General features: G+C 37.6%; 1 protein-coding gene across 2 annotated transcripts in view; it reads right to left on the bottom strand.

Annotated features, from left to right (window-relative positions):
* LOC149211007 (uncharacterized) overlaps window positions 1-24041 on the bottom strand; it is a 467932-nt gene that overhangs the window by 64771 nt on the left and 379120 nt on the right. The gene's annotated exons all lie outside the window — the stretch shown is intronic.

The following is a 24041-nucleotide window of genomic DNA, read 5'->3' as shown; positions in this document are numbered from 1 at the left end:
TGATACTTCTACTAAGAAGTATTGCTACAGCACATTCCTCGCTAAGAGGGAGTGTTGATTTTTGGGTAGCATCGGATGTGCTCTAGCTTCGAAATTTTGTGGAGGGGCTAGAATTCACAAGATTGCCAAGACTCAAAAATCATTTGGAGAAAATCCACCCGGAGTGCATGTTATTCAAATAATTAATTTTTTTAATGGTGCCTAAGTTAAAACTTAAGAAATTAAAATAATTGAAGTGAATTATTGTAAATATGGGTGAGAAGCTCCTAAGAGACGAGGATCAAGTCTAATATAATCTTAGTCGTTGATTAGAGATTAGATCAGGGCCATTGATATCTCAACAGGAAAAGTATAAATGAAGACTTGAGTCATTTGGAGACACACCGGGAAATTACTCAGTAACCCGAGGGAAATCGATTCTCAAGAAGAGTGAGTTCGATTTCAGAGGGAGAGTTCCAGGGAGAAGGAAGAGGAGGGCATCAGCATCAGTCGGAGACTGAGGAGGGGACACAGTGTATTAGAGGGACAACATAGAGGGACAACGCAGCAAGGGACGCAGTCCTCACACAAAGATGATGCAGAGGTGATGCAGTGGAGGTTGGAGGATCTATTGAGTGTCAGAATTTCTCCAAAGGGTAGAGGAAAATTATCTCAAATGTTTTCACAAAGGTTTTTCTATGTTCTGCAAATCATTTCTTGTAAAGAGATTGTTGCTAAAGAATAATAAATAAATCCTCATCTGCTGCACCAGTTTTTTCGCATTGGGTTTTTCTGGGGACTATTGTCCAAAAACAACAGTGTTGATGTAATTGATTCTTGTGCTTGTATTTCACTGTTCTTTTCTCTATGCTATTATGTGACAACTGCAGTAGATTTTACTTTTATGTTCACTGAAGGATTTTGTAAATAACTTATTGTGGAAAATAAGTAGGAGAAATAAATCAATTATTGTAGTAGAATTTCATGTTATAAATTTTCACACTAGTTCCTAGGTCACCCCCCACGCCCTTAGCCATCAAACCTAGAAGACCTTGACATCATTGACCCCATCAGCACATCTCCCTCTCTCACTCTCTCTCTGTAATGACCCATCTATAAATATAAAGAACGCGAGAATAATAGTAGGTATACGGTACATGCATATGATAGCTACATATGCATGTGTCGCATACACCACACTAGTATTTTATACTAAATTGATTATAAGTGCTAAATATCATGACACTTCTTTGAATAGAGGCTCTACTCATTCATCAATATTACTTAATGTATGGATAGATCTTAAAAGAGGACTATATATATTATATATTCCAGATTATTGATAAAAATTATATTAATAAATTAATAAAATAAATTTTAAAATATATATAAGTAATTAATTAAAAAGGGATCTAAGTATAAAGTTATGATGTTATATTAAAGAAAATATATAATAAAACAATGTTATATATTAAAACATAATGTTTATAATGTAATGTGATATATTAAATTATAATGTGATATATATACGATATAGTGTTATATTAAAGGAATATTTTAATAAAAGTATAGTATGATTTCAAAAACATAAATCATGTACATCCTTGACCTTAAAAGAGATAAGGGAGGAATACGTAAGAAAGGGCGTGTCATCAACAGGTTGAGCGGTGGGTTGCAGATGGAAGAGCGGCCACCGCCAAACAACAAAATAAAACCACAGGACATCGATTTCTGAAGGGGGACAAAAAAAACCAGAGGGAAGAATTCTGAAGGAGAAGGAAATCATCCACAGGAAGAGCTTGAGTGTTCTGAGGTTCTGGCCACAGGGGAACAGTCAGCTTCTGTTAAGAAGCTTACTGGATTGAGCAGCCAAGCCCTGCTCAGTTTGGCTGGGTGGATTAGGTCTTTTGGAAACTGTAGCAGCGCAGCCGGAGGCATCTTCAACCGCAGGGGCACAGCATATTCAACCGCAGCGGCGCAGGTAGGTACCTCAGCAGTTCGGTTAATTGATTTTGTAAGATCTCGGGAAATTGTTTACAGGTTCATTATATAAATTCCTTACTGTTGTTTTTACATCTGTTTACGGTCTTTACATGTGGTATCAGAGCGTAGGTTAAAACCCTTTCGACCTTACCGGCCCTACGCATTGTGCAATTCTCTGAGTTTTAATTCTATTTGGATTTTCTGTTGAAACTGCTGCATAGAGATTCCAACCCTGGTTTTCATGTTTTCTGTCAAGCACCTTCACAAATGCTATTATAATCATCCACTGGGATCCTTCTTTGAAAACTGCTCATCTGAGAAGATGATGGTGCACCAGTTTGCTTCTGCAAGCTTTAAGTTTCTTATCAGGAAAATGACATGTAGTTCCATCAAGGTTACAACTGTCAATTATGATAGATCCTTCCATCTGATTATGCACAATGCCCTGCTTTCCATTTCCTGATGAACTTACAGATAGTTCACTTATGAGCTTCATTTGTTGTTCCTGTGCAAAATTATTTAAACCTCTTTTCCCAAGCACACTACCATCTTTGGTTTTCAGTTTTGAATCTTTATCCAGGCTATTCCAAGATGTCCTCAAAACACCGACCAGTTTCTCTTTATTTTTTTGTTCTATACTTCTCCGAGTTTGTTTTCTGAATAATGATGCCCTCTTCAGCAATATCTTGTTGTATACCTCCTTTGCAGGGACCTTTTACCATATTGCTCAATCCAATAGCAGGTATCTTCCTACTTGGCCAAAACCTTAGTTTCCTCTTATATTGATTAGAAACCTCCCCTCCTTTGCCATCCAAACAACTGAAATCTTCAGGAGAAGGCCCTGAGAATTGTGAGTGGAGACTTGAAGGTGCTGTTTGGGCATATGCCTATTTCCAGTGGCCTTCAAATTTGTCGGTCTCTATCTACAATTAGCAGACAGGAAGAACATTTCATTTAACAAGGACGAAGGCACCTTTACGGCTAGAGCCATTCTTGAAGCTCGCTTCTATTCTTGAACCATCGTGTTGGTACTGTGGACGTCAAGTTAACCATCGTATGACCCCGTGAACGAGTCTCCTGTAGCAGAACCTCGCGTATAGTATACAGAGAGTGATATAAAATCTCGTAGCATATAACACCTTTGGTTCCAACACAACGCGTAATCTATTATATGTCCAAGTGTCTGACATAATTTACGTAGGTGGTGAAATCTGGTTAGGACAACAAAAGATTTCGTTGTTATATCTGTATGGTTGAATTACGAACTATATGGGATTGTTTATATGGAACTATAGTAGTGTGGGTCTATGAATGGAATTTACTATATATTATATTGCTCAGTTTAATTTGTCGTGCCATTAAGAAGGCTGATCATAGCGTTGGGGAAAATCCCGAACGCCCCTGTCCATGAGTTTAGGGTCATTACCTGGTTACTTATCCTGTGGAGAGTAATGATTTTTGCATGGCATACACTTGTGGACGTCATATATGTTGTCCTACGTATCTGTGTACCGTGTCAAGTATCAAGTTAACTAGCTAAGTGATGAGCCACGGGGAATATCATAAAATAACCAAACGCCAACACCTCCATAAAATATGCTGACGTGTTATTTTAGGGACGCGCGTACCAAATTTAATTATCATGGAATCCTGAAAAAGCTTAATTATATTAATTATAAGCAAATTATACTTGAATTAAATTATTAACAATCAATAATAATCGATATGAATGTCAATATATATATCATATGATATGTATTAAACTATATCTTAAGCCATTTGATATATATATATATATATATTGATATTTTCAGAAATACATCCGGGACCCAATACTGAAAACAGTGCAACAAGGAGCCCTCCCTTAGTAACTTGGTTCCGTTGATACCTGAGCGTACACGATGTTCATCATCAAGTTTGTGGGAGATACGTCATATAGCTTATTCATATTTAGATTAGTAATATACGAGCTGTTAATTGATTAATAAAAATATAACCTAGATTATGTTTTAGGTACCACTAATCGTATAACGTAAATGGCTGGGATTTAATAATCTTCAGCGGGAATCGCGCATCACGCATGGAATACGAACTGCATAGTACAGAGTGGAGTGAAAGAAAAAATCGAATGCTTAATATCAGGGCTGCCGCAGATATAATAATAGATATAATTTTGATTTATCTTCTATTTAATAAGTTATGATATTTTTATTTAATATTTGAATAATAAATTATTATATTTTTACTAAATTTTTATATAATACCACGGTTATTACATTTACCCTCATAAATCTAATCTTATCGGAATCCTCTCCAATACTTCAAGAGTGAAATCAAGAAAGGGAAATTCATAAGTAACATTTCTCTTATGGAGAATTGGGTCAAAACCAACACACCATTATCAATAAAATGTCACTTATATCATTAATTTGCTAAGTGAACAAACTTAATTAATTATTTAGCTTACTTGGTTGAAAATGGCATCCTCTTCTTAACGAGAAAAGCAAGGACAACACTACTCAAAAAATCCAAAAAAAAAAAAAAAATTATTAAAATTCTTTTATAAAATTGTAATGAATATGTTATAGTTATAATTGATATTCTGATAGTATACATCTAAGTAACATATTCAACATTGTAACTATGTGTGTCCTTCTGTAGAGGTAATAGTTTGCGGCGTGATGAGTGTGTTGACGATGTTCATTATAACGAGATATTTAATATTTAAATATTTAATTTTGTAAATGTTACTTAGTAATTAATTTTGGATGATCTACCCTAGGAACTAATAACTATACACTTCTGCATTATTTTATATTAGGAAATAATACCTTGCATTAGGACAAGGAGATCGCGAGACCACCCTCCTTGACCTCAGTACCAGTAAGATTTGCCTAGCAGATAAAAATAACAAAAAAACTATACCCGTTTATGAATGTGAAATTGCGAAAAGAAAACTATATGTTAAATTCAAATATCTACCACAAATTTTTACAGAATTTTATTATGTACACAGGAAACATTACAATGATAAAGACATATGAGCGACAACGACGTGATTGGGCAGCATCACCGTCATTAATGCCACCACCATCGCCATCATCATCCTCATCGCCACCACTATCACCATCGTCTCCACCAAGACCATTATCAACACCAATCGCTCTGGCACCAGAGTTAACCGTGATAATGAACTCATTGGAAGCCTTATTGGAGACATTAAAAGAATCAACTAAGGCTAAGACCAAAGAAGAACTTCAACCCTTAGCTACTAGTTCAGCAGAACCAAAGAATTTTGAGAACAAAAGATCAAAAGAAGATATTTCTAGGGAGCTTCAGAAAATTAAACTCTCATAATTTTCAGGAGGTCGAGCAGGTGAACGCGCTGAGGCATGGTTAGAAGGAATGAACAGATGCTTTAGATTAAGAGAATATTCTTCTTCGGCAAAAACAAAAATTGATGTATTTCAATTAAAGGAAAGTGCCTTGATTTGGTGGGGAAATCTGGAAAAGCAACTGCACCTTACATCGGATAATGTTCCTTGGGAACTATTTGAGGAAAGATTCCGCACAAAGTATTTACCTCCATACTTTCAACAACAGCAAGCCAGAGCCTTCCATACCTTAGTACAGGGTAATAAAACAGTGGAAGAGTACGAGATAAGGTTTATGGAGCTTGTAAAATACATTCACTACTTAGATTCTGATGAACGTCAAGCTGAACGCTTCATATTTGGGTTGAATCCTCGCATCAGAGCCTTGGTGAGCATGTGGAAACCATCATCAATAGCTGAGGTGGTAGAATGTGGTCGTTATGCAGAAGAGCACCTTGGAATCAAAAAAGATGTAGGGCCAGCAGAACCTTTACAATCAGGATTTCCAGGAAAGACTCCCCGAAATTTCTTCAGAGGAGGTAGCTCGAGGCCACCTTACAGTAATAGATTTACCCCAAGAAATGTGGGAACAAGAGCTCCCATGGCAGTAAACACTATAGTCGTTGAATCATCAAACACCAATCCATGGGCATCTCGTGGAAATTCTAGTAGAGGAAGAAATTCGAGAGGAAATAACATGAGAGGACGAAGCTCTTTATCTAGAAATTCACGTCCTGATTTAAGAGGATCAACGCAGCTTAATTGTTGGGGATGTGGAGGACCGCATTTTCAACGTGATTGTCCAGAAGCTTCGTCAAATATATTGTAGAGGACTGGAAAGGAACCAATATCAAATAATCAAGGTAATCATAGAATTCATGAAGCAGTCAGCAACGACCAAGCAGCACATCAATCCACTGTAGTGGAATCTTCAAGTATTATTAATGGTATAAAACTCAAAATCTTATTTGATATTGGTGCCACAGATAGTTTCATTTCGTCATATGCATTAAACAAATGTGGGTTGGCAGCTCGCAGACAAAATGATTTCAAACCGGTGGAAATGGCCTCAGAAGAACTCCAATCTGTGGGCTTAAGTGTGGATCAATGCAAAATTGACCTAGGGGTCTGTACGACTAAACTGAAAGTTTATGTCACAACCTTAGGAACGTATGATCTTATCATAGGTATGGATTGGCTAAAAGCTCATCAAGCTTGGGTAGACTGTTATGTGAAAAGAATTCTAAGTATAAATGATGAAGGAGAAGCAATCCAAATTCAAGGAATCAAGAGAAAAGTATCTTTACACTACATATCAGCAATGAAAATGAAGCGTTGTTTAAGGAAAGCTTGTCAGGCATATGTAATTCAAGAAGTAAGCAAAGAAAAAAGACCATCCTTAGAACAATATCTGGTGTTAGCCGAATTTCCGGATGTATTTCTAAAAGAACTACCAGGATTACCCCTTGTAAGAGAGCTGGATCTCACTATTGAATTAAAACCTGGTACCCAACCGATCTCTAAAACACCTTGTTGACCACTACTGGTCAACTACCCATGCAGTACACCTCCTTCCTGTTGGCAGAGAAGGATAGCTCCTGAGCGACATGTCCGTGCCAGCCTACAGTCATCGACAGCTTGATCATTTTTGTTGTAAACCCAGTCTGCATGTTTGAAATGTAAATAATCTAAGCAGATCAGAGTCATGTATGTAAAGTTGCCTAGGTGGACCTAACTTTCTAATGACGATCTGCGTCCCGGGAGGTTTTTAGTCTCACCGATCCATGGATCGGCAGAGTTTTCCTTCAAACCCAACCCCAAAGCCGGGATGCATTTCGTTATTAGGACTTTAGGAGAATCCTAGCGTGTTACTCTGCTAGATTATAGTTGTGTCGCAGATCTGGGTGGTCTATGAGGGTCTATGTTAAAGTGGATTCATCCCTTTGAGATGTAAATTGTAAAAATTGTAAAAAAATCATGATGAAATGTGTCTTGAGGGTTGAAAATGTTGTAAATCCCCTCATGAGTCCTAGGTCCTAGGTGCTAGGTGATGATTCCAACGGCTGGGTTTGATGATCCGTCTTAAAATAAATTTAAATTTTTTTTTAATAAATAAAAATAATAAATTCATATATAATAAAAAATAAAAAATAAAAAATAAAAAATTTAAAAAAAAATTAAAAATTTAAAAAATTTAAAAAAATTTGAAAAATAAAAATAATAAAAAATAAAAAGCATAAAGCAAAAACCCTAAGCAATAAAATAATAATATTTTTGTGGATCACCCAAAACTAGCCGTTGGGATCATTTCCTTTATGTAGGGTCTTAGGAGGTCATTTTCAGGTTTATCTGATCTGTGAGTCTGTACTGAAAGCTCTCTTGTAAACTGATTTCTGATTAATAAAAAGACTTTGGGGTTCAAACTGGCTGGTGTTACTCTCTGGAACTGCTGTGAGGTGTTTGAATTTCTGCATATTTCAGTTTTTCAACAGTTAAAATAGCTGATTTTTTTCAGAGCATTGTGAGTACAGGTATCTTGCTCACGTGCTAGGGTCTGAATGCTGTAGGGTTTCTGGAAAATGGCAGGTATCTCCATTTTCTCTTGAAATCTAGCAGCATCTCTTGCCCTTGTTTGTTGATGCTTGCTTGAGGTGTGCAGGAAACTTTTAGGTGAAGGTTATTTGTGGGCGTTTGGGGAAGTTCTGGGCTGAACCAGCCGACTCCCACAGGCTGTTCTGTGCAGAGCCCAGCTGATTGTGCCCTGGGTTAATTATTTCAAGTTTATTTCATGTTTTACATTGAGAAATTTTTCTGATTTACAGTGAAGTTCACAGTGAATTTTCTTCTGATATTTCAAGAACATTACTGTCATTATGGTTAAATCTGGCTGTTCCAGAGCTTTAAAATTTTGATTTGAGGTTAGTTTTGAAGGGTTTTCACTTTAAACTCTCGCATATATCGTGGTGTGGCTGTAGCAGGGGTTATGAACTGAATTTTGAAAGGGCACAACACCAGTAAACTACACTACGGGTATTGTACGAGGAGCTGGTCGTTGTATTGAAGTTTACTGCATTGTCTTGTATACCAGGTTCCATTCTTTCTTTACTGCTGTAGCCTCTGTCAATAAATATGAAGTGATCGTCTGCGTTGGAAATGATTTACTGCTGCTGTCGACTGTATATGAAACCCTATCGTGGCCCTCTCTGTTTGCTGTTTGCATGCATCAGATAAGTACCAAGCCGTCTTTGCTGCTATCACCCTCTGCCTGTTGAATTCATATGACTGTGCATTTCAAATTTGTTTTCCAAGTAAGCATTGGGTTATGTATGTCATTTAAACCTGCAAGAGAAAAAGCCATAACTTAGCCGTCGTGTAGGCCTCCCCATCGTTTGCAATCTTCTGTTATCGCTGGCCAGGTTGCGTGCTTCTTTTCGGATTCACGCCATCTGCATATTTCCTTTTGAGTTTCGATTTGGTTCAAGCGTCTGCATTCACATTTTATTTTGCCGGCATAGCCATAATTCCCCAGGCCTCTGTCGTGTTCTAGATTGACTCCCTCCTGCAGTCACGGTTCATTTAAATACGCATATAATTGAAGGGTCAAGCGTTCATCATTTAAGACTGTCGCTTCTTCTCTGCCGTCTCAGCATTTGCCTTTTCCAACCCCCGTCTCTCTTCCGTCTTCATTTTCCTCAGCGTAAATCTGCTTGCCATCAGTTTTTCAAAGCAAAAGGGTAAAATTCTGAAAAGAAAAACGTGAGCTGAATTCGTGTGCTGTGCATTTCCGCCTCTGCCGTCTGCTATCGAAGCTTTTCCAGTTGTCTTCTTTCCTCGTGGGCTGTTTGTTATGCGTGGATAGGGAGGTCTTGCGTCCAGGTGAGGGTCTCATTTCATATAACTGCCTTTTTTTTTTTCTCTGCGTATCATCCTCCGTAGGCATTGCTTCAAAATCGTTTTCAGGTCGAAATTTCTTAGGTGTTTCCCTCTGCGTCTGCGTATCGTTTGATTTTTGTTTGGGCGTGCATAATTGTTCAACTTCCCACTTGCTAGGGTTAGCCTTTAGTCAGTTTCATTTCCTTAGTTTCATTAACGTATACATCTGCGTGGTCCTTTTTTTTTTTAGGTTTTGATTTTAGTATAGTCTCAAGCTTAATGTTAGGATATGCGTTATATTTTTTTTTATTTTTTTTTAGTTATTAGATTTCCATTTTAGTTAAGTTTTATTTATAGAACTATAAAAAAAAAAAAAAAAAATGTGTGATGAGAAGGGGCTAGTTTAGGTTTGTTTTATATTTTAGATTTGTTAGATTTTAAAATTTGTAGATTTTAACTTATTTTTATTTTTAGCTTAGTTTTAATCTAGATTTTAATTAGATTTCAATAGTTTTGTTTAAAAAAAAAAAAAAAAAAAAAAAAATTTGAAAATTATTTTGTCATCTTCAGTTGCTTATCATTGCCTATCTTTCATGTCGAGATCTGAACACAAAACAAATATCTGGTTTCACTGTTGTTAAAGCAATTTATCTCTTTTAGTTTGCTGGATATCATTATTTGAAGAGCGTTGTGGTTTTATTGAATATTTAAAGCATTGCTCTCTTTTCTCTGATGATTGCTGTCCGTGGTTCACGTTCTCATATCATCTAGCTAGCAGTCATTTGGATCTTTTAAGGCACTGGTCTGCCCAATTCATCAAACCATTTTAGTGCTTCTCGTCTCCCGGCCCAATTGTTTGGCAGTTGGCCTTCATCTTTCCTCAGGGTCTACCCCCCTTAGCCGTGGGAGACAGGCTTAAACGGAGAGACCGGGGATCAGAGTGACAGCCCCCGGTCTGAGCGTTGTCGTGCCAGTTTGCGCGACAACATTTTTTGGCGCCGTTGCCGGGGATAGAGTTTTTCTGTCCTTGGTCCTTGTTTTTCAAGCTTTTCCGTGCTTAGCTTCTTGTTCAAGTGGCGACTCCACTTCCATTATTATCTGCGAGAGTGTACACTAGAAGACATCCAGGCAGTCTGTGCAACCCCACTCCGGATCCTGAAAAGGTTTACAGGGTGCGATCACACAAACTCGCTTCTCGTGCACTCCTTACAAATCTTGGACAAGAAGCCCTTTCTGACGTTCATCTGCTCTTTAGGGGTCAGGTTAGGCGCAACACCATGAGTCTGTTGGGTCCTTGTGATTTCTCTAACATTCCTGGAGCCCCCAATGATATTCCATCTGTTGGGATAGACAAATTGCCTAGCTTTCATGGAGATAATGCCATTACTGTTAATTCCCATTTGCGAGATTTCAACATATGGATTGCTAAGTACGCTAGATCTCCTGATTTTGATCATGAGGATGTCAGGATGACCCTTTTTATCTTGACTCTAGGAGGTGATGCTCATGACTGGTTTACAGAAAAACCTCCTAATTCTTTTGACTCTTTACAATCAATCATTAATTCATTTAGAGAAAAATATGGAGATAAAAGAGAGGGACGACATCTTGTAAGAGCTCTTACTCTGATGAGAAAGAGAGAAGACGAAACTGTTGAGGAATTTAATAGAAGGTTTAATAGCATTATTAAAGAACTACCTCAAGATTATAAACCTTCAGATAAAACTCTCCAGGATTTTTATATTGATGCCTTTGGTCCTGAGCCATCTTATGAGTTAAGGCGTGCTAAACTTACTGATTATCGAGCTTGCCAAACCTTAGCTGTAGAACTTGAGAAGGACAAGGCAGCTTCTGGGAAGTCTGAAATCCCAGGTTATGACAGGGCTGCTACAAAACTGAAGGAAACTAAGGGAAAAGCAGCCCAAGAGCCTGAAAATGAACTTGTTCTCAAATTGCTTCAGAAAATTGAAACCATGGAAATTAATCATAACAAGGAGATAAACACTTTGCAGAATAGGTTAATTCAAATGGAAAGAGCGCAACCGCAAAATTTTCAGCCTCGAAATAATAATAACAGAAATAGTAACTGGGAAAGAAAGGGTCAAACTAGTGAGCAGAGGCCCCCTAATCCGCTTACCAATCTGGTGGATGATGCTCCTCCCTACTGTCGTGCTTGTGCTGATTTTCACGAAGAATCCTCTTGTCCCATTATCAGAAGACTTCTCGATAATGGAATGCTTGGGACAGGTGAGCAAATAAATGTAGTAGGGAGCAAGTTTCCTTTGCCCATGAAGGATTGGATAGAGGTTAAGGAAAGGAGTTATGATGTTGTGAATCCTCAATCCGCTTTTAATATAAATAACCTTGAGAAGGAAGATGACATTTTGGCCAGGTTATATGGTGAGAAACCCTCTCCTGAGAAAATTTTAGAAATTGCTAGAGATAAGGGTTTAACATACCAGAGAAGGGATAGAGATCAGAGCGGGAATCAAATTCCCTCTCAAACTCTAAACCCTGGCATAAACTCTGGAATAGATGTCGATTTGGGGAGTTGGTTTAATAATGCTAAAATCTGGGTTCCTGTATCTGAGATCGCTAAGATCCCTTCCCAAAAAGACAAGTTACTAAAAGCAATTCAGGGTCCTCAAGTCAACGCTTCTCAACAGAAGATTCGCGAGGTTGATTATCATGATGCTCCTATTTATCTGCAAAGCGTAGATGCTGATAACAAAGACCATCAACCCTTCTTTATCACCTTATTGGTCAATGGGTATAAATTGAATAACTGCATGTTGGATTCAGGCGCATCTGCTTGCGTTATGACTAAAAGGGTCATGGAACAGCTTAATTTAAGAGTTTCCAGACCCTACTATAATATATGTGCCATGGATTCCAAGAAAATCGAAGTACATGGTTTAATCAAGGATTTACAAGTTCATCTTTCAGTTTACCCAGACATCATGGTTGTTATGGATATTGTTGTCGTTGATGTACCTGATGCTTGGGGTATGTTGTTATCTAGAAAGTGGGCCTCTGATCTAGGAGGAAGCATTCAAATGAATTGGTCATATGCTATGATTCCTTCTCCTAGCGGTGATGGTTTTATTAGGCTAAATAGAGAGCCCGAGAGGAAATTTCATGTTGAAGATCCTAAGAAGCCTCATAACGAAATAATTAGAGAACAATCTGACATCGGGAAACACTCTATCATGTCCAATTTCATAATTCCTCCCGATGATAAGATTAGGGCAATCAATGGAGGACCTTATTGTTGGAAGCATTTAAGTTTTTGTACTCCAGATAATGTTCCTAGAGTTAATCAGGTTGGGTCTTCATCAGCAAACATGCATGCAGAACTGAAATTTTCGATATGTCAGGGAATGACCAAATATGGAAGGAGGTGTACCCACCGAACCCGTAATGGAGCATCTTTTTGTTTGAAACATATGCTTCGGGACAGCCATAGTTTGGACAGCTGTGATGGAAACCCAAGTTCCAGTAGTTTAGGAAGTAACCCAAAGAGGGCAAGAGGGTCTGTTGAGAGACAATCATCTGAGAAGGAAGCAACTTCTGCAAACTTTCATCACAAAGGAAGTCAAAATGAACAAAGTTTTCTGCCCATTTCAGACCTGGAAAGAGTTTCAGGAGGTGTGTCCCAGAAATTGCATGATGAAAATTATCTAATTGAAAGGAATCGATTGCATGGTTCTTCGCTGCCAGAAAGGGCTGCTTCTAAAGTCTCATATAGGAGTACAAATTGTTTGCGTTGTATTGGAAGTTGCTGCAATCATGGTGGCCAATGCACATGCAGGGCAAAACAAGGTTCATCTTATTATGAAAAGCATTTACCAAACTCACTGGGGTTTCGTCATAGATACACTGCATCAATGTTGAATGGAATTTTCAAAACTACAAGCTCTGAAGCAACGTGTCAGCCTAAGGATCTCTTACATAAATACATGAATATGTGCCAGTCAGGAGGAGGTAACTATGATTCAGATTTTGAGAACAGAGGTTTGGATTGCATTGATGACAAGCTGTCAAAAAATATGAAAGATGCAGAAGCATTATTAATGGAAGTAACAGCTGAAAAAGAGAAAATGGCAGCATACTTCAGTTTTCAGCCAATAGAAGGGAATGTTACAGCAAGCATTCCATCAATTGATGATGTTCATGAGGCTGATGACACACATAAAACCCTTGGTTCTGTTGCAGCAGTGAACAATGGCACAGCTGAGCACAGCCCTGTGGATTGGATGGAGGATTGTGATGCTGTTCATTATTCTTCTTCTGTTGAAGTTCAACACCAAGGGTGCAAAGGTTGTGGTGAGCAGTTTTCTGATTTACAAACCCTCGGTCCCCATTGTCTCACCATTCATAAGAAGGCAGCTGAACATCATTTTAAAGGATATGCTTGTCTCAATTGTAGCAGTTCATTTACCTACAAAAGAGGTCTTGAGAGGCATGTGAAGGTGCACCATGGTGGAATTCCTCTTGAGAAATGTACAAAGTATTTTTTTATATCCTGTAACAGTCATTTTATCATTGTGAATTGTGATCAGCTGTTGCAGCATGTATTACTCACTCACCCTGAGCAACTCAACAATTCCTTTGGTGCTAAAGAGCAGGTTAACAGTGCAGAATCAACAATGCCTTTCAAGACTGAGCAAGACAAGCAAGATGAACCTCTAAAGTTAGGTAATTCCAAGCAAGAATCAGATTGGAAGTTTGATCCTAAGCATAAAATGGAAAGAAATCACATTAGTATGTCTATTCATGGTGAGGATATAGGCAAAGGTGAAGTGAGGACTTTTATTTGTGACACACTGAAAAAATTTTCATGTAGATTCTGTGGGATGAAGTTTAGTCTTCTCCCAGATCTTGGACGTCATCATCGATCTACCCATCTAGATTCCAGATCTACATTCAAGCCCCATCTCAATCAAAGGAATGAGCTTTTCAAACCAAAGTGGAGGATTAACAAGCCAAACTTTAGAATGTCTCAAACAGCGGTAAGATACAAACATGTAGCTGTAATTGCCAGAAAGAAAAGCGAGGATAATGAAGCATTAAAATCTACACAACAAAATCTTTATGTCAGAATGAAGTCAGAGATTGTACAATTGTGCCATGTATTGCATTTACCGGAAGGAGTTACAAAAGTGGTGGAGGAGTCACTTGTTTATGTGATCAACAATTATCAGCTTTTCATTAAACAGAGAAGCTTGGCACAAGCTATTGAGATATGCACGTGTTTGGTGGCGGCCAGTTCCTTGAAATATGAGATGGATATCGAGGCCTCACTTGAACTTGCAAAATCACAGCTAAACTTTGAGTGTAAGAAGGGGGAGGTCAATTTGGTGTATGGTAAACTTTCAGAAAAAATCTTGAATTTATACAGAAGGATACCATCCACAGCTGACAGTGGAAGTAACTCACAAATTAGAAAATCAGCAAACTGGAACAATGCAGATGACAGATATTCAGACAATAATAGAGCATGTAATGATGAGCATGCCAGAAAACTTATGCATTTCAGCTCAAGCCAATCAATAACTGACTTGCACAACTCCACTGGATTAGATGTTCATCCACATGAAAGAATGGAAGGAACTGGCAATTTCAAAGCTCGTAGAAAACCAGGAACTCAGGGAGAAAGCAACACTACATATCACGTGGAAGAGCACATGAACTGTCATCCAGAGAAACCTATTCTGACTGCCAGAGAGCATGAAATTGATCTACCTAATCAATTTGATACTGCTGAGTTTGATGCTGGTTCTCGATCTAAAGAGTTATCTCAGTGCCAGATGAATGGTTTGCCTTCTGAAAATTGCGCAGAAAAGTGTGAAAAAATACATGCCATCATGCAGAAAGAGCAGTCGGAAGTCCCGGTATCCTGCGAACAGTTTGACAGGAAGCAACAGAGGCTTAACAATTCTATGAATAATTGCAATTTCCATTCGAGTGATGCTAATCCGGAAACAATTCTAAAGGCTGTGAAGCTTTGTAGTGAGGAAAATATCAGAGTTGAGTGGCACAGGGAAAGTTATATTTGTCCCAAAAGGTGCAAACCCAAGGCTGATCCCAAACCTTCTATTCTGCTAATGCCTCTTCCTAAATTATGCTTTGACTCTCTTACACTACAGGTGAATGATCTTGAGGGGGATGCAAAAAACACTGATATCAAGGAGGCATGGGAAAATATAGAGACCCACTTGGTGCTCAATTCATTTGACAGTAAAAAGGGTCACCAAAGAAAAACTATCATATTACTTAATAACTTGAGCTTTGGCAAAGAAGCAATGCCAATACCCTGTGTGATGGATAAAAATGCAATGAATCCATGCCAGTGTGATTTGTGCAAAGATGGTAAAGATCAAAATACCAGCTCAATGACACCTTGGGAGAATTTTTCCTATGTCACGGAAAGGCTGCTGGACCCTTCACTGAGTCTTGATACAAAGAGTTCTCAACTAGGATGCACTTACACCCAACCACAGTGCATTGTCGGGGCATGTGATCGTGTGTATCTTTTTGAGAATGATAATGAAAATGCAGAAGATATTTATGGAAAACCAATCCATGTTGGATTTCCTTATGATGAGAAGGGGCGAATTATTTTGGCGATATGGCTTTACTTTGGGATCGCAAGAATGAAAAAACCGGGAAAACATAAGAAGTTTGACAGCTTGTGGCTGGGACCATACATCATTAGAGATATAGCGGGGCCAAACTCATTCTACTTGAGCAGATTGGATGGTGAACCACTTCATCTACCAGCGAACGGCCAAATGCTCAAGATGTTCTTCAGAGATGATATCTGATGCCATGGGGCATCTTTTGTATTGTATTTCTATCCCTACTCCTTGTCTTTTCAGCATTTTATTTCTGTTTTTAGGATTAGATTTACTTTTCATGTTATTAGTTAGTCAATAAATGAAGAGCTTTTATTTTTCCTGTACTTAATGCATATGATGATTTGGGAATGGACGCTACTTATTTTTATTTGTGTGTTGTATGGATGCAGATTCTGGATTCTCACATTCCTACCAGTGCAGCAACGTGTCCCCAAGTAGAGCCAGATGTTGACCACTACTGGTCAACTACCCATGCAGTACACCTCCTTCCTGTTGGCAGAGAAGGATAGCTCCTGAGCGACATGTCCGTGCCAGCCTACAGTCATCGACAGCTTGATCATTTTTGTTGTAAACCCAGTCTGCATGTTTGAAATGTAAATAATCTAAGCAGATCAGAGTCATGTATGTAAAGTTGCTTAGGTGGACCTAACTTTCTAATGACGATCTGCGTCCCGGGAGGTTTTTAGTCTCACCGATCCATGGATCGGCAGAGTTTTCCTTCAAACCCAACCCCAAAGCCGGGATGCATTTCGTTATTAGGACTTTAGGAGAATCCTAGCGTGTTACTCTGCTAGATTATAGTTGTGTCGCAGATCTGGGTGGTCTATGAGGGTCTATGTTAAAGTGGATTCATCCCTTTGAGATGTAAATTGTAAAAATTGTAAAAAAATCATGATGAAATGTGTCTTGAGGGTTGAAAATGTTGTAAATCCCCTCATGAGTCCTAGGTCCTAGGTGCTAGGTGATGATTCCAACGGCTGGGTTTGATGATCCGTCTTAAAATAAATTTAAAATTTTTTTTAATAAATAAAAATAATAAATTCATATATAATAAAAAATAAAAAATAAAAAATAAAAAATTTAAAAAAAATTTAAAAATTTAAAAAATTTAAAAAAATTTGAAAAATAAAAATAATAAAAAATAAAAAGCATAAAGCAAAAACCCTAAGCAATAAAATAATAATATTTTTGTGGATCACCCAAAACTAGCCGTTGGGATCATTTCCTTTATGTAGGGTCTTAGGAGGTCATTTTCAGGTTTATCTGATCTGTGAGTCTGTACTGAAAGCTCTCTTGTAAACTGATTTCTGATTAATAAAAAGACTTTGGGGTTCAAACTGGCTGGTGTTACTCTCTGGAACTGCTGTGAGGTGTTTGAATTTCTGCATATTTCAGTTTTTCAACAGTTAAAATAGCTGATTTTTTTCAGAGCATTGTGAGTACAGGTATCTTGCTCACGTGCTAGGGTCTGAATGCTGTAGGGTTTCTGGAAAATGGCAGGTATCTCCATTTTCTCTTGAAATCTAGCAGCATCTCTTGCCCTTGTTTGCTGATGCTTGCTTGAGGTGTGCAGGAAACTTTTAGGTGAAGGTTATTTGTGGGCGTTTGGGGAAATTCTGGGCTGAACCAGCCGACTCCCACAGGCTGTTCTATGCAGAGCCCAGCTGATTGTGCCCTGGGTTAATTATTTCAAGTTTATTTCATGTTTTACATTGAGAAATTTTTCTGATTTACAGTGAAGTTCACAGTGAATTTTCTCCTGATATTTCAAGAACATTACTGTCATTATGGTTAAATCTGGCTGTTCCAGAGCTTTAAAATTTTGATTTGAGGTTAGTTTTGAAGGGTTTTCACTTTAAACTCTCGCATATATCGTGGTGTGGCTGTAGCAGGGGTTATGAACTGAATTTTGAAAGGGCACAACACCAGTAAACTACACTACGGGTATTGTACGAGGAGCTGGTCGTTGTATTGAAGTTTACTGCGTTGTCTTGTATACCAGGTTCCATTCTTTCTTTACTGCTGTAGCCTCTGTCAATAAATATGAAGTGATCGTCTGCGTTGGAAATGATTTACTGCTGCTGTCGACTGTATATGAAACCCTATCGTGGCCCTCTCTGTTTGCTGTTTGCATGCATCAGATAAGTACCAAGCCGTCTTTGCTGCTATCACCCTCTGCCTGTTGAATTCATATGACTGTGCATTTCAAATTTGTTTTCCAAGTAAGCATTGGGTTATGTATGTCATTTAAACCTGCAAGAGAAAAAGCCATAACTTAGCCGTCGTGTAGGCCTCCCCATCGTTTGCAATCTTCTGTTATCGCTGGCCAGGTTGCGTGCTTCTTTTCGGATTCACGCCATCTGCATATTTCCTTTTGAGTTTCGATTTGGTTCAAGCGTCTGCATTCACATTTTATTTTGCCGGCATAGCCATAATTCCCCAGGCCTCTGTCGTGTTCTAGATTGACTCCCTCCTGCAGTCACGGTTCATTTAAATACGCATATAATTGAAGGGTCAAGCGTTCAGCATTTAAGACTGTCGCTTCTTCTCTGCCGTCTCAGCATTTGCCTTTTCCAACCCCCGTCTCTCTTCCTTCTTCATTTTCCTCAGCGTAAATCTGCTTGCCATCAGTTTTTCAAAGCAAAAGGGTAAAATTCTGAAAAGAAAAACGTGAGCTGAATTCGTGTGCTGTGCATTTCCGCCTCTGCCGTCTGCTATCGAAGCTTTTCCAGTTGTCTTCTTTCCTCGTGGGCTGTTTGTTATGCGTGGATAGGGAGGTCTTGCGTCCAGGTGAGGGTCTCATTTCATATAACTGCCTTTTTTTTTTTCTCTGCGTATCATCCTCCGTAGGCATTGCTTCAAAATCGTTTTCAGGTCGAAATTTCTTAGGTGTTTCCCTCTGCGTCTGCGTATCGTTTGATTTTTGTTTGGGCGTGCATAATTGTTCAACTTCCCACTTGCTAGGGTTAGCCTTTAGTCAGTTTCATTTCCTTAGTTTCATTAACGTATACATCTGCGTGGTCCTTTTTTTTTTTAGGTTTTGATTTTAGTATAGTCTCAAGCTTAATGTTAGGATATGCGTTATATTTTTTTTTTTTTTTTTTTAGTTATTAGATTTCCATTTTAGTTAAGTTTTATTTATAGAACTATAAAAAAAAAAAAAAAAAAAAAATGTGTGATGAGAAGGGGCTAGTTTAGGTTTGTTTTATATTTTAGATTTGTTAGATTTTAAAATTTGTAGATTTTAACTTATTTTTATTTTTAGCTTAGTTTTAATCTAGATTTTAATTAGATTTCAATAGTTTTGTTTAAAAAAAAAAAAAAAAATTTGAAAATTATTTTGTCATCTTCAGTTGCTTATCATTGCCTATCTTTCATGTCGAGATCTGAACACAAAACAAATATCTGGTTTCACTGTTGTTAAAGCAATTTATCTCTTTTAGTTTGCTGGATATCATTATTTGAAGAGCGTTGTGGTTTTATTGAATATTTAAAGCATTGCTCTCTTTTCTCTGATGATTGCTGTCCGTGGTTCACGTTCTCATATCATCTAGCTAGCAGTCATTTGGATCTTTTAAGGCACTGGTCTGCCCAATTCATCAAACCATTTTAGTGCTTCTCGTCTCCCGGCCCAATTGTTTGGCAGTTGGCCTTCATCTTTCCTCAGGGTCTACCCCCCTTAGCCGTGGGAGACAGGCTTAAACGGAGAGACCGGGGATCAGAGTGACAGCCCCCGGTCTGAGCGTTGTCGTGCCAGTTTGCGCGACAACACACCTTATAGAATGACAACTCCAGAACTTCAAGAATTGCAAATTCAATTGAAGGAACTATTGGATATAGGACATATTCGACCCAGTGTATCACCTTGGGGTGCTCCTATAATTTTTGTGAAGAAAAAAGATAGATCTTTAAGATTATGCATAGATTATCGAGACTTGAATCGAGCTACAGTAAAGAATCAATATCCTATGCCTCGAATCGATGATCTTTTCGATCAAATGAAAGGAGCTGCTATCTTTTCAAAAATTGACCTTCAATCAGGCCACCATCAGCTAAGGATTTCTGAAAACGATATTTGTAAGACTGCATTCCGGACAAATTTTGGACATTACAAATTACTATGGTACCATTTGGGTTAACAAATGCACTAGCAATATTCATGAACCTTATGAACAGCGTTTTCCGCGAATATCTTGATCAATTTGTACAAGTCTTTTTAGATGATATTCTCATCGATTCCAAGAATAAGAAAGAGCATGAAGATTATTTACGGATACTATTGTCCTGCCTTAGAAAACATCAGTTGTATGGAAAATCATCCAAGTGTTCATTCTTTCAGGAAAAGATTCATTACTTAGGTCATATCATATCAGGTGAAGGGATTTCAGTAGACCCTAAGAAGGTAAAAGCAATCATGGAATGGCCAATACCAAAAAACACACATGAAATACGAAGCTTTATGGGTTTAGCTGGTTACTACCGAAGATTTGTGGAGGGATTCTCCAAAATCGCAAAGTCGATTACAACTCTTCAGCATAAAGGTGTTAAGTATGAATGGACTGAGGAATGTAATAAAGCATTCTCTGAACTCAAAAGACTACTCACAATTGCACCAATCCTAAAAGTCCCTGATACGGACAAGGATTTTACGATATGTACTGATGCGTCCAAACAAGGGCTGGGTGCAATATTGATGCAGGATAGAGTAGTGGTAGCATATGCTTCCAGAAAGTTAAAAACTCATGAAGAACTCTATGCTACTCACGATTTAGAATTGGTCGTTGTAGTGCTAGCTTTAAAGATTTGGAGACACTATCTAGTGGGACGAAGTTTTGTACTTACAAGCGACCATCAAAGTCTACAATATTTGTTCACCCAAAGAGACTTAAATGCCAGACGAAGACGATAGAATGAATTCCTAAGTGAATATGACTTTGGAATATCATACATTAAGGGAAAATAAAATGTAGTAGCAGATGCTTTAAGCAAAAGATCTCGGATATTTTCTCTCATACCTATCAAAGTAGACTTAAGACAACGAATACTGGAACATCTCATAAAAGATAGCTGGTATTTAAAGGTGAAATCTAGTCTTGAGGGTAAAAAGCCAAAAGAATCTAGTTTGAAGGATATGAACTAGAAAATGATGGAATCTTACGATTTCATGGAAGGATGTATATTCCTAATAATACGGATCTTCGAGCCACTATCCTTAAGGAAGCCCACAGAGTAGTATATTGTGCACATCCTGGAGTAGGGAAAATGTATGCGGATACCAAGAAACTCTTCTTCTGGTCGAGCATGAAACGTGATATCGTTCAATTTGTTGCAAAATGTTTGGAATGTCAACAAGTAAAAGCAGATCATTGTCACCCAGCGGGTCTCTTACAACCTCACGACATTCCTATGTCTAAATGGGAGATCATTTCTATGGATTTCATCACTAGACTACCTCTTACTTCTCAAAGACACAATGCCATTCTGGTAGTAGTGGATAAATTAACAAAAAGCGCCCATTTCATCCCCGTAAGAGATACTTACGATGTTGTTGACGTAGCTCGAGTATTCATAAATGAAATTATCAGATTTCATGGAGTACCTAAGAAGATTATATCTGATAAAAATTCACGATTCACTTCAAGATTCTGGACTTGCATGCAGTCATCCTTAGGAACTCAACTAAATTTAAGCACTGCTTACCATCCCGAGACTAATGGGAAAACAGAAAAGGGTAAATCAAGTACTTGAAGACATGTTGAGAATGTATGTTATGGATCAGCAATCACACTGGGAAAAGTACTTACCCTTAGTCAAATTCGCATACAATAACAATCACCACAGTTCGATTGGAATGCCTCCATTTGAAGCATTATACGGTAGATCTCGCAGAACACCGTTAAGTTGGGACAGGTTAGAAGATTGAGTGATGATAGGACCAGAATTAATCCAAGAAATGGAAGAACAGGTAACACAAATTAGACAACGATTAAAGGAAGCACAGGATAGACAAAAGAGTTATGTTGATGCTCACAGAACTGATAGGAAGTATGAAGTAGGGGATTAGGTTTTCATCCGCATCAAACCAAATAAAAGTACTATTCGATTTGGAAAAGGGACGAAGTTGTCACCCTGATTTATTGGACCATTTAAAGTCCTCGAAAGAGTTGGACCTGTCGCCTATTCAAGAAATGGAAGAGCAGGTAAGACAAATTAGACAACGATTAAAGGAAGCACAGGATAGACAAAAGAGTTATGCTGATGCTCACAGAACTGATAGGAAGTACGAAGTAGAGGATTAGGTTTTCATCCGCGTCAAACCAAATAAAAATACTATTCGATTTGGAAAAGGGACAAAGTTGTCACCCCGATTTATTGGACCATAATACCATTTAAAGTCCTAGAAAGAGTTGGACCTGTCGCCTATTGTCTTGCCCTGCCACCTCACCTGCATAAAATTCATAACGTATTTCATGTATCTATATTAACACATTATATAGCTGATCAATCTCATAACCTTCAATGGAAGGAATTGCAGGTATCGAACAAGGGAATCGTATCAGTGGAACCATTGCGTATACTGGAACGTAGGGTCGACAGCTCAGGAATCGCCTGGTAGACCAAGTTACGGTCCAATGGGACAAGTATAGTCCTGGATCAGCTACTTGGGAAGATACAGAAGACATATGTCAAAGATACCCAAATCTGTGTCAATTTTGAAGAACTTTAAACTATGTTTAGTATATATTTACTTCACTGCAAATCAGAGACTCAGAACCATTTTGAATGATTATATATAAACGTGAAATTTTGTGACGTAATCTATGTTTAAATTATGTTGGTACATGGATACCAAAATGAAATATGTTACTGATCTTACTAAATTATAGTTGTCAAAGTAAATTTTAAGACAATTAAATTATTTTACTTCTGATAGGAATTAAGATATTATAAATCTGTTTTATTTATAAATGTCAATATGATCAATGGAATAGAAATCAAGGAATAATTACATTGTAAATGAAAGTCAATGACCTGAATAGAATATGGCAAAATATGTTATACTGTAGTTGACATATGTGAATTATACATAAGTTATTTTGAATATGCTAATGCACATTTTATAAATGCATGGATAAGTGTATGATTGCAGATAATAAACAGTTACCAAAATGACCACGTGATGACAGAACCTCAGAACAATTAAGGCTCGAAGATATTCTATGATAGGGTATTAACCCTAATTCTACTGGGAGGGGTGGAGGTGTTGCCCACCGGTTTTCCTCTGAACCCTGGAGTCATGGGAGGACTGTGCAAATCACGCTCCCCTAGACATGTGATGATGACTGTCGAATGCCTACTGGGAATCAGGACAGTATAACCGACGCTGTCACCCTTAGAGTTTATGAATGGTTAGGTCAGTAAAACTAACGCCATGGCATACTCCAGTAGAGGACGGATAGGATGGGAGCGGAAAAGATTAGGAAGTATATGATGATTTTAGAATAGCTTGGGAACTTGGATAGGGCAAGGCATAACCATTAAAATCATAAACCTAAAAATATTTCAAAACACCAATTTTATAGTCTCCTTATAAGAAGAATATACTAATTGCTATTACAAGTAATCAGATAAGATAAAAACTCTAACTTCGGGACGAGATTTTCTGAAGGGGGAGTGTATGTAACGACCCATCTATAAATATAAAGAACGCGAGAATAATAGCAGGATAGCTACATATGCATGTGTCGCATACACCGCACTAGTATTTTATACTAAATTGATTATAAGTGCTAAATATCATGACACTTCTTTGAATAGAAGTTCTACTCATTCATCAATATTGCTTAATGTATGGGTAGATCTTAAAAGAGGACTATATATATTATATATTCCAGATTATTGATAAAAATTATACTAATAAATTAATAAAATAAATTTTAAAATATATATAAACATAATTAATTAAAAAGGCATCTAAGTATAAAGTTATGATGTTATATTAAAGAAAATATATAATAAAACAATGTTATATATTAAAACATAATGTTTATAATGTAAACTGATATATTAAATTATAATGTGATATATATACGATATAGTGTTATATTAAAGGAATATTTTAATAAAAATATATTATGAATCCAAAAACATAAATCATGTACATCCTCGACCTTAAAAGAGATAAGGGAGG

This window comes from Pinus tabuliformis, chromosome 1_2, assembly GCF_031772625.1.
Source record: "Pinus tabuliformis cultivar Carrire ecotype Pingquan chromosome 1_2, CPIR1, whole genome shotgun sequence".
Taxonomy (NCBI): Eukaryota; Viridiplantae; Streptophyta; class Pinopsida; order Pinales; family Pinaceae; genus Pinus; species Pinus tabuliformis.
Note: the sequence above shows the minus strand (reverse complement) of the source record. Positions and strands in the feature narration are given on the sequence as shown.